Here is a 10,840-nt window from a genome sequence, read left to right on the forward strand (position 1 = left end):
ACTATGCAAGGTATTTTGTTCATTTTTTTTCTAGTGGTCGATACACCCTTAGCTTTAATTTGCAGAAGTGGAGGTGTTGCCCAACCCCCACCCCCACCCCACCTAAAAATTGTTTTTTCTTTGTTATTTAATATGTGATTTACTTTTGATTTCAATGTATAGTTTCGGCATGTTACCCAACTGAAGTTAATCACGCGTAAATTGGGTTGGGGTCTTTCTTTCTTCTGTCCGTCCGTTTCTACGCAAGCAAGTCTCTCAGTTTTAAAGCTATCGGGCTGAAACTTTCACAAAAGTATTATTTCTTTTGCAAGTAGTATATATGTCGGAATCAGATCGGACAACTATATCTTAAAGCTCCCATAGGAATAATCGAAAAAAAACTAAAAAAATTTGTCTTTTGTGTTTAATTTTATCAAAATCGGACGACTATATCATATTGGAAAATTGGTGGGAAGAGAATATGAAACAAATTTTAGCTTCGGTGTTTTTTAACATACAAGCTCCTACGCTTGGAAATAGCATTTTCTAATTAGTTCTGAGTTTCGTATTTAATTTTATCAACATCGGACGACTATATTGTACAGTTGCCATATGAACGATCGGAAAATTGGTGGGAAAATATTATGAAACAAATTATAGCTTCGGTGTTTTTTAACACACAACCTCCTACGCTTGGAAATAACATTTTTTAATTTATCAAAATTGGACGACAATATCTTATAGCTGACATAGGAACGATCGGAAAATTGGTGGGAAAATAATATGAAACAAATTTTAGCTTCCGTGTTTTTTGACACATTCAGGGTATTTCCTAAACTGTTGAATTGCTGAATTGTTGAAAATTCAAGAGAAAATTTCAGCAATTAAGGGAACGACCCTAAAATTTCCCTGTTGAATTTTCAATTTTAAGATGTCAGCTGTTGGTTAGATTGTCAAATTGCCACTCTGTGTTTACCAAAGATTATGCTTAAAATTAATGAAAATGCCGAGAATAAGCCAAAAAACTAAACTATTAGAACTGCTAACAGGCAGCATCCTATCAGACATCCTTTACTTGCATATTTTATACGATGCAATTCCTACAGGTTTTCATGTGACTAGAGTTAGCCACTTACTTTTAGTCGAGAACAGCGACAACTCTGATTTTCAGCAATTCAATAAACTTTTCAACAGCCCGAGGCTGTTGAATTTCTGAAATTTCTGAAAGTTGACTTTCTATGGAACAGCTGATTAACAGCTGACCAAAATTAATCAATTCAACAGTTTAGGGAACACCCTGATTATCTTATACTATTGGGAATATCAATTTTTTGTATTTGTGTACCCGTTACTCGTAGAGCAAAAGGGTATACTATATTCGTCGGATGTAGCAGGCAGAAGGAAGCGTTTCCGACCCCATAAAGTATATATGTTCTTGATTAGGATCACTAGCCGAGTCGATCTAGCCATGTCCGTCTATCCGTCTGTCCGTATGAACGATGAGATCTCGGAAACTATAAGAGCTTCAATACTGGGATTAGGCATGCAGATTCCTGAAATTCCTGCGCAGCGCAAGTTTGTTTCAGAAATGTGCCACTCTAACGCCCACAAACCCCGCAAAACTGTGGCTCCTACCGTTTTGACGCTAGAATGAAAATTTTAACTGAAATGTATTGTCCTCATCAATACCTATCGATTGACGCAAAACAAAGTTTGCCAAACCCACTTTAACGCCCACAAACTTCAAAAAATCGTAAATATAAATTCCGTAGCCTTGTACGCAGCGCAAGTTACGCAAATATGCCACGCCCACTCAAACGCCGACAAGCCGCCCAATCCTGTGGCGCCCACAATGTTCATGCTAGATACAAAATTTTAACTGAAATGTATTGGTCTTGTCAATACCTATCGATTTATCCAAAAAAAAGTTTGCCACGCCCACTCACAAACCGACCAAACCTGTGGCGCCCACAATTTTCTTGCTAAATACAAACTGAAATGTATTGGTCTCGTCAATTTCTATCGATTGATCCAAAAAAAGTTGTAACGAACTGATTTTGTATGTCTGCTCGCTACGAGATTCGTGCGGCTAGCTCAGAAGATTGTGCGTTCGTCCCACCAAATTTATATGACGTGATTGCCCGTAGATCAGTGAGAAAACAAAGTGTTCAAATGGTAACAGTGGGATTTATTCTCGTGGTATTAGTACAGCGGGTGTGTGGCTGGGCTGGCTTCGGTATCTCTTGGCTCTGGTTCCGCCGGCTGCTGGCGCTCCTCTTTCTGGCTCCTCGACGCGTTGACTCGTCCTCCTCTGGATCCTGGGTCTCGGGACGCTCGTAGTGGCCGCCTCTGCTTGCTTGCCGACGCGTTGCCTCGGGGTCGCTTGTTGCGCCTTAGACCCGCAGAGAGTTCGGCCTTGTGGGCTTGGGGAAGCGTCACCGTTCTCAGACTAGGGTGAACAAGCCTTGCTCTCCAGGCTGACGCCTTTCGAGGCAATACCTGTCCCTTGCTCTGTCCCGGACGGCCCCGCTAGGTTCTTGCTCAGTTCGCGCTGACAGTCAAGGCTGCCGCCCGGAGGCTGTCTAGCGGTTCACTTCGCTTTACGCCTAGCGCAGACGAACGTTCCACCCGGCTTCACCCTAATGCGTGACGTCCGCGACGCTCCTGCGCTCCCCCAATGAGCTCCGCGCGGCGATGGAAACGTGGCTGTCGGAAATGTCTGCTGGCGTCGCTGTCGATGTCCTCTGCGCTGTCTTCTGACCAGTATCTCGTTGTTCTGGCGCTCGGGGAGCTGGGCGGTCGCTGCTCGGGAACTTCGCCGGTAATCGCAGGGCTCTCCAGGCTGCCGCCTCTTGAAACCGCAAATCGATCTACCGCTCGTCCGTCACGCCAGGTCCTGCTTGGTCGGGCAAGGTACGCTGGGTCGCAGACAACTTTCCTCCCCAAGCTGACGGCTCTTCGTCGTAGGACTCTTTTGCTTATCTCTGACAGACCCGCCGGGCGACTCGCCAGGGTGTGGTCGTGACAAAGTTAGAAAACAAACGCCTTGACTTAGCCGCGTGATGCCTTTCAGAACTCAGCCACCTGTGTCTCAATTCGGAGATTCCTGATGTCCTAATCCCGAACGTCTCGACGTGGCGATCTTGCTCCTTGTATGCTTCCCACGGCGCTGCTTCCGACGACTCGCTTGGTTGTAGCTCCCTCGTAGATTATTTGCTTGACTGACTGTTTATTTGGTACTTTAATTGATCTTGAAGGTTTGACTCCTCGTGATCGACTGATCCAGCTGCCAGCGCTCTGCGGCCTTATATAGGGCCTCCAAGCACCGTTATTTCCCTTTTGCGCACGGCCCGCTGGATCTCTCCACTTTGGGTCCAAAGTTCGTGCCTCCTGGATGACCCACTTGTCCTTTATGTACCGCTTCCAATAGATGTTCCGCCCACTGCTGCCGTTCCGCTGATTCCCGTGCCGCTTGTGGCACGCCTGTGTGCCGCTCCACTGCCGAGATGTGGCGCTTCCTCTCCCGGTCCAAAGTTCACGGGAGAGTCCAAAGTCCAGTGGAGTTCCGTTATACCCTTCCGCATACGGCACTCTTGCTCTGCCCGCGAAGTCTCCATTCTCTCTCGATCTCCATCCTTGGTCTCCAATCTCTCTCGCTCTCCTTCATTGGTCTCCAAACTCTCTCGCTCTCCTTCGTTGGTCTCCAAACTCTCTCGATCTCCACCCTTGGTCTCCAAACTCTCTCGATCTCCACCCTTGGTCTCCAAACTCTCTCGTTCTCCTCGCCGCGCCGTTACTACGCGAATTCGCCGTGTATCTGGTAAGCGGCCGGCCATCTGCTGCTGCTTCTATTTGTGGGGAGTTATTCAACTCCTCACATTCCCCCCTTACTTCGGGAAACATTTAAGACTGGCTCCTACTCTCCGGCGTTTCCTTGCTTATCCTAGCCTTTGAGTCCTTGTGATTCCCGCGGCGCTCCCTCGTTGCTCCCTCGATGCTCCCTCGACGCTCTTAACTCCCTTGAGTTTCTACAGCGGGGGTCATCCTCCTCGTAGCAACTTTAAATCTCCCGCGCCGATATTTCCTGTGTTCCCACTGGGACATCGATACTCCTGGGCTATCGATCCCCAGCTCGCTGCTCATGGCTGCGTCTCACTCCTTTCCATGTTTCCTCCGCCTGGTCACACCATTCGTGCGTGATCGATATTTATTCGCATATCGATACCGACGGTGCGGCGTTGCCACCTGCTCGTTTGCGATATTTCCACCTTGGCCGATATTTCCATTGTCGTGTGCCCATCGATCGCACTATCGTCCAGTGCCAATCGATCGCCTATCGAGGCGCCCCCTTCCCTGGCTCGTGGTGATTTTGCAACTTTCATACTATGAAATTCATAGGTAAGTTTCTTTTGCATTTCCTTCACTCCTTTTCATCTCATCCTTTCGTCCTCTCTCGCCCTTCACTCGTCCTCTGTTGGCAGCATCTGACTCCACATTGGCAGCTTTTGAGAGCGGTTGCGTAGAGGACTTCGCATTCGCTTCGCAACCAGGACAGCCGGTAAGTATTTATGATGTCTTTCTGCTTCCTGCATTAAGCCCCCTTTAAATTTCAGGTTGCTGGTGCGGCCCATGCATGCCCCGTTCCTTTTCTTGTTTTTAGTCAACTGTTGGTGTGGTGCGTGTTTCTGTTTTTTTTTTTTTTGTGACCAGCTGGCTACGGTGTAGATCTGATTCTGCACCGTCCTCCCCTTTTCCTCGGGTAACAACTAGACGAGCTCGTCCGGCGCATTCCGTATAGAATCTCCGGATGCTGCGGTGTATGTCTGGACTGCGCGTCTTGTGTTGCTTGTCTCCTTCCGCGCATACTCTCTTCTACGTTACCCGTATCCTTGTGCCGTTTTGTAAGTGTCCCTTCCGCCTGGCGTTATCGCGGATGACTCTGGCAACTGCCCGACGCTAAATCCTGTTGCCTTGCGGTCGGGATCACCATCCATCCCTATCCACGTCCTAGTGCCCTACCCTTATGGTTGACCTTTCTGCGTGGCGTGTGGATGACTCTTGCTTCGGCCTGACGCCTAATCCTGTGGCCTCGCAGTCTGGATCAACGTGTGATCCTTATCCATGTCCTTGTTCTATCCTGATTGTCCTTTCCGTGTGGCGTATGGATGACTCTCGCTCCGGCCTGACGCCTAATCCTGCCGCCTCGTACCTGACGTTTCTGCTGTCTGCTCGTTTTGTTGTTGCTTGAGCTCGCCAACGTGAACTGTCCTTTCTTTTTTCGACTGTGTGTGGCGAATTTTGCAGATCACTGGAGAGACGAAATCTACCACCTGGTTAGGGCCATCGTACCTCGGGGCTAGTTTTGCAGCGAATCCTTCTGCCGCTTTGGACAGGTGATGTTCCTTGGCCCACACTATATCGCCCACCGCTGGTGACCACTGTCTATTTCTCAGATTGTAGTGTCTGGCTTGGTCCTGGTACGCCTTTTCCATATTTCGCCGCACGATCTCGAATACCTCTCTTAGTTTGTTGGCATTTTCCTCAGGGGTCTCCGTAGCTCGTCCGGTTCCTAGGGTTTCCTTATCGTATAGGCTGCTGGGTAGACGTGGTTCCCTTCCCTGGGTAAGAAACGCCGGTGTATGGCCGGTGGATTCCGATGTGCTCGTGTTCACTGCTAGCATAATCTCCGGCCACTTCTCGTCCCAGTTTCTCTGGTCCTGCCCTGCGAACTGGGCAATCATGGTCTTGACCGTTCTGTTTGCTCGTTCGGTTGGATTCTCTTGTGGTGTGTATGGCGCGGTGAATTGTTGACTGATACCCATCTCAGCCAGGAAATTTTTAAATATGCGGCTTGCAAACTGTACTCCATTGTCCGTTATGACCACCTTCGGGACCCCGTACCTTGCGATTATGCGCTCCCTAAATGCCTTTTTGAGCGACTCTGCCGTCGCACTGCGTAGGGGCACCAGTTCCGTCCATTTCGAAAACCTGTCTATCATGACCAGCAGCATTTGATTCCCGTGCTTAGATCTTGGTAGGGGTCCAACGAAGTCTGCACATACCGTGGCCCATGGTTCCTCCGGCACTTGGGTCAACATCTTCCCAGCCGCCTGCATCTGATTGGGCTTAAACCGCATGCAAATCTCGCATTTTCGTACGTGGGCTCGGGCGTCTCTATGCATGCCTGGCCAGTAGTATCGGGCTGCCAACCGTGCAATTGTCCTTCGGCTTCCTACGTGTCCCGCGGACGGTGCGTCGTGGTTTTCCCTCAACACTGTTTCTCGTAGTGACTTCGGGACGCACATCTTCCATGACGCGACGTCTTCACTGCCTGCTCGGTGAGGTATGTTTCTGTACAGTGTCTCACCATCCATAACATAGTCCGGGTACTTCTGCGGTTGGGTCCTTATCTTTTCGCCCATGTCCTTGATCCAGCTGCACTCTCCTGAGGTTATTGTTGCCGATGCCTCTTTTGCTCCTCGTAGCGTCTCTGGTAGTGGTTGTCTTGATAATGCGTCGGCCACCACGTTTAGCTGGCCCTTTCTGTACGCTATCTCAAAGTCGTACTGTTGTAGCTCCAGGGCCCATCTGGCGATCCTTCCTGAAGGGCTTTCGATGCTGTTGAGCCACTTCAGGGCCATGTGGTCGGTTACTACCTTAAAGTGGTAACCTTCCAGATATGGCCTGAGCTTCCGGATCGCCCAGACGATCGCCAAGCACTCCTTCTCCGTTGTCGAGTAGTTCTTCTCCGCGCCGTTCAGTGTTCGGCTCGAGTAGGAGATTACTCTTTCGCCCTTTTCGGTGTCCTGGGTCAGTATCGCTCCGATGCCGTAGTCGCTGGCGTCTGTTTGCAGGATGAAAGTTCTACTGAAGTCCGGGCATGCTAGCACTGGATCTGCCACGAGTCTTGCCTTAACCTCCTCAAACGCCATCTGGTGCTCTGGTGTCCACTCCCACTTACTGCCTTTGCGCAGCAGGTCGTTCAGGGGTTTGACGATTCTGGAAAAATCTGGTACAAACCGGCGGTACCACGACGCTACTCCTAGGTATTGCCGGAGCTCTTTGACAGTCGATGGCGGTTCTAGTTCGGCGATGGCGGCTACTTTTTCTGGATCTGTTCCTATTCCCTCGCTAGTCACTCGGTGACCCAGGTACAGTAGCTCCTTTTTGAAGAATTGGCATTTTTCTGGATTCAGCCTCAGATTTGCCTCCTTCAGACGCCGGAACACTTCCTTCAGGTTTCTTTTGTGTTCTTCCAGCGTGCGACCGATCACTATTATGTCATCCTGGTAAGCGAATGCGTGAGGTGACATCTCGGGGCCAATTACTTGGTCCAAGACTCGCTGAAACGTTGCCGACGCCGAGTGAAGTCCGAACGGCCTTACCCTCCACTGAAACAGACCTTTGCCTGGTACCGTAAATGCTGTATATTGCCTGCTACTTTCTTCTAGTGGGATCTGCCAGTATCCATCCTTCAGGTCCAAACTGCTGATGTACCGCGCTTCTCTTAGTTGATCTAGGATGTAGTTTATGCGGGGCATTGGGTAGGCATCCTTCACTGACTTCGCGTTGATCTGCCTGAAGTCGACACACAGTCTCCACTTGCCTGTCTTCTTTTTCACCATCACGATGGGGGAACTGTATGGGCTCTTTGAATGCTCTATGAACCCCATTTGGAGAAGCTCGTCCACCTTTGCGTTGATTTCCCCTTGAATTTTTGGGTTCTTTGGGTAGTATCTCTGCTTGATTGGCTTGTCGTCCTTCATTGTGATCTGGTGTTCTGCCATATTCGATGTTCCCGACATTGTGCTGAAGTCTGCCAGCTCTGTTTCAAGGAACGCTGTAGTATCGTCCAACTCGTTTACTTGTTGAACGACTGCTACTGATAGCTTCTCCTCGAGCCATCCATTGTGTCGGTTCCTGGCTGGTATTATTATTTCGTGTCCAGCACACCTTATCTCGGTTCCGACTTGTTTCAGGAAGTTCCATCCCAACACTAATGGATCCACTACCCCGGGTAAAATCAACAGGCTCATGGTCACTTGTTTGTTGCCGAATTTGACCTCCACCTCGAGCTGCGCATTAATTCCGCCGCACCTTCCATCTGCCAACCTAACTTGCCGTCTCGTCCTGGTAATCTTTCCTAGAGCAGCAATATTGTCCGCCAATTCTTCGCTAACGAAGCTTGCCGTTGCTCCGGTGTCGATTGTGGCTTTGTAGCTTTTCCCACCAATCATCACAGCTGCGGACAACTGCTGCTCCTCCTCGATTAGCTCGCCCGTTAGTTTGGAGAGGTGGCATTGTGCGATCCCCGCTCGCCTCTCTGCGGCTGAGATCGCTGGCCATTTCCCGATCGTTGGCAGCAATCGACGCTCCTAACACCCACCTTGCCGCATATCCAGCAAAACAGCAGCCGCTGGTTACGACATCCTCTAGCCCAGTGTCCGTTCCCACCGCATTTTCGACAGGCCTCCTGCGGGTCTGTGATATGGGTGGCATCTTGTGGCCTCTGTGTGTTGCTTGGTGGCCTCCACAAGGTATTGTTTGGCTGTCTCTGTTGCTGTGGGGGTGGTGCCCAATGGCCTCCGCGTGGTGCGTCTGTTGCCTGCTGTCGTCTGGCTTGGTGTGGTGGCGACCATTGGTCGTTTCCTCGTGTGTCCTGGTTATCTTCCTCCTCGCATCTCCTGCATGTCACCTGTGTTGGTGACGCGGATTTGGTCCTTGAGAACTTGTTCTCCTGTGCGAAAACTTCCCGTTCCTTTTCAAGTTCTTCGTACTCGTCTGCTAATATCATCAGCGTGTCCAGGTCCGACACTTTGTATGCCCTTAGGAAGATCCTTAGACTAGGGGTGCAGTTTTCCTTGATGATCCTTAGGGTTTCTTTAGCGGAGTAATTAAGTGGCCTCACCATCGTCTGCATGTCGATCATGTAGTCCTTGAACGACTCGCTGAAGCCTTGCTTCCTTTGCCGGACCTGGTCCGCCAGCCTGGTGAAGAAATCTCTTGGCAGGAAATATGTGTGGAAACTTTCAATGAATTCTGCCCAAGTTCTCCACTGCTTATTGTTGGCGATGAACCATTTCAACGCCCTTCCTTTTAGCAACTCCGGCATCGCTCGAGGGATCATATCGAGCTCCAAACCGTACGTGTTGGCGGACCATTCTACTTGCTCCAGGAACTCGAATGGTTTTTCCGCCCCGTCGAACCTGAACGACCATTCACGGACCTGTTTAGCGACCTTTGCATAGTCCGACTGGCTTGGTCTCGGGGTTAGCGTTGCTGCTTTCTTTTCTTGGCTTGATTCTCTCCTGTGGGCCTCTTTTTGCATGTTGTCAATGCTCAGGCTTGCCACAAAGTTGTCCCCTTCAGCGTTCGTTAGCGTAATGCTTGGGCCAGCTCTGTCGTAGTATGTTGCCTCCAGCTCGGCCCAGATGTCGACGAGTTGTGGATCATTCTCTGTTTCGGAGTAGTATTCCGATAGTGCCTTCCTCATGTCGTCTAGCCTGCCCTCCAGGGCGACATTGAGCCTCTGTGCGACATGGGCGAAGTCTTCCTTCTTGAGGCGGTAAATCCACTTCTTTCCCATTTTTACTGTGCTGTTCTCACTGTTGGGACAATCACGTTGGGCGCCAGATGTAACGAACTGATTTTGTATGTCTGCTCGCTACGAGATTCGTGCGGCTAGCTCAGAAGATTGTGCGTTCGTCCCACCAAATTTATATGACGTGATTGCCCGTAGATCAGTGAGAAAACAAAGTGTTCAAATGGTAACAGTGGGATTTATTCTCGTGGTATTAGTACAGCGGGTGTGTGGCTGGGCTGGCTTCGGTATCTCTTGGCTCTGGTTCCGCCGGCTGCTGGCGCTCCTCTTTCTGGCTCCTCGACGCGTTGACTCGTCCTCCTCTGGATCCTGGGTCTCGGGACGCTCGTAGTGGCCGCCTCTGCTTGCTTGCCGACGCGTTGCCTCGGGGTCGCTTGTTGCGCCTTAGACCCGCAGAGAGTTCGGCCTTGTGGGCTTGGGGAAGCGTCACCGTTCTCAGACTAGGGTGAACAAGCCTTGCTCTCCAGGCTGACGCCTTTCGAGGCAATACCTGTCCCTTGCTCTGTCCCGGACGGCCCCGCTAGGTTCTTGCTCAGTTCGCGCTGACAGTCAAGGCTGCCGCCCGGAGGCTGTCTAGCGGTTCACTTCGCTTTACGCCTAGCGCAGACGAACGTTCCACCCGGCTTCACCCTAATGCGTGACGTCCGCGACGCTCCTGCGCTCCCCCAATGAGCTCCGCGCGGCGATGGAAACGTGGCTGTCGGAAATGTCTGCTGGCGTCGCTGTCGATGTCCTCTGCGCTGTCTTCTGACCAGTATCTCGTTGTTCTGGCGCTCGGGGAGCTGGGCGGTCGCTGCTCGGGAACTTCGCCGGTAATCGCAGGGCTCTCCAGGCTGCCGCCTCTTGAAACCGCAAATCGATCTACCGCTCGTCCGTCACGCCAGGTCCTGCTTGGTCGGGCAAGGTACGCTGGGTCGCAGACAACTTTCCTCCCCAAGCTGACGGCTCTTCGTCGTAGGACTCTTTTGCTTATCTCTGACAGACCCGCCGGGCGACTCGCCAGGGTGTGGTCGTGACAAAGTTAGAAAACAAACGCCTTGACTTAGCCGCGTGATGCCTTTCAGAACTCAGCCACCTGTGTCTCAATTCGGAGATTCCTGATGTCCTAATCCCGAACGTCTCGACGTGGCGATCTTGCTCCTTGTATGCTTCCCACGGCGCTGCTTCCGACGACTCGCTTGGTTGTAGCTCCCTCGTAGATTATTTGCTTGACTGACTGTTTATTTGGTACTTTAATTGATCTTGAAGGTTTGACTCCTC

The sequence above is a fragment of the Drosophila suzukii genome, chromosome 3 (assembly GCF_043229965.1).
Source record: "Drosophila suzukii chromosome 3, CBGP_Dsuzu_IsoJpt1.0, whole genome shotgun sequence".
Lineage (NCBI taxonomy): Eukaryota > Metazoa > Arthropoda > Insecta > Diptera > Drosophilidae > Drosophila > Drosophila suzukii.